The sequence below is a fragment of the Aureococcus anophagefferens genome (genome assembly GCF_000186865.1).
Source record: "Aureococcus anophagefferens unplaced genomic scaffold AURANscaffold_111, whole genome shotgun sequence".
NCBI lineage: Eukaryota > Pelagophyceae > Pelagomonadales > Pelagomonadaceae > Aureococcus > Aureococcus anophagefferens.
In genome coordinates this window covers 15576-16574 of record NW_008705660.1, presented here as the reverse complement: position 1 = coordinate 16574, position 999 = coordinate 15576, and the positions used below count along the sequence as shown (strand labels likewise).

The 999-nt window shown below is 76.2% G+C and overlaps 1 protein-coding gene across 1 annotated transcript in view; it reads left to right on the top strand.

Moving 5' to 3' along the window:
- Positions 1-999, top strand: part of AURANDRAFT_34616 (hypothetical protein) — a gene marked incomplete at both ends in the record, with an annotated part of 2467 nt that overhangs the window by 295 nt on the left and 1173 nt on the right. The gene's annotated exons all lie outside the window — the stretch shown is intronic.

The window sequence follows — 999 nt, the reverse complement described above, 5'->3', positions numbered from 1 at the left end:
CGTAGACCTCGGCCGTGAGGGGGAGGCCCGCGGCCTCGGCCGCGTCGCGGAGGTTGGCCGCGCGCTGGAGCCTGCGCGCGTGGGGGGACCCGGTCGCGCGGCGCGGCGCGGCGCGCGCGGAGGACGCGGCCCGCGCGCCCGCCGGCGGACGAGTCCTCCGTCGTGAGGACGTGGGCCTGGCCGTGGAAGTAGTCGTCGGGCGTCGCGTCGCGGCCCTGGGCCGTGGCCGCGGCGAGGACGTTGGCCGCGCGCTGGAGCCTGCGCATGGCGCCGGTCCCGGTCGCGCGGCGCGGCGCGGCGCGCGCGGAGGACGCGGGCGGCGCGCCCGCCGGCGGACGAGTCCTCCGTCGTGAGGACGTGGGCCTGGCCGTGGAAGTAGTCGTCGGCCGTGAGGTCGAGGCCCGCGGCCTCGGCCGCGGCGCGGAGGTTGGCCACGCGCTGGAGCCTGCGTGCGTGGGGGGTCCCGGCGCGGCGCGGCGCGGCGCGCGCGCGGAGGACGCGGCCCACGCGCCCGCCGTTGCGGCTGCGCTTCCGGTGGGCCTCGAGCGAGTAGGTGATGATGCTCATCTTGTTCTTCTTGAGCCACGCCATGATCTTGGGGATCGGGTTCTTCGGCTTGGCGGCCTGCACCACGATCGACGTGACGCACAGGGTGATGCCGTCGTTGCCGATGCCCGCCCGCGGGCCGCGGTGGGAGTGCTCCCACGCCGCGGGGTGCGCCGCCGCGTCGTCGATGATGAGCTTGACCGTGAAGGGGCGCTTCTTCGGCAGCGAGTTGCGCCAGATGATGCACGGGTGGGCCGGGTTGGGCTGGCCGTTGGGGAGTTTCAGCGGCTCCTTCAGCTGGGCCTCGGTGAACTCCGTGATGCAGGGCGGGCGCGCGGGCGCCGCGGCGAGCGCCGCGTCCGAGTCGACGTCGACGGCCGTCCGCGCCATCTTGCGCGGCGCGCCGTCCTCGTTGTCGTCCGCGGTCAGGTCGATCTGGTCGACCATGCGCTT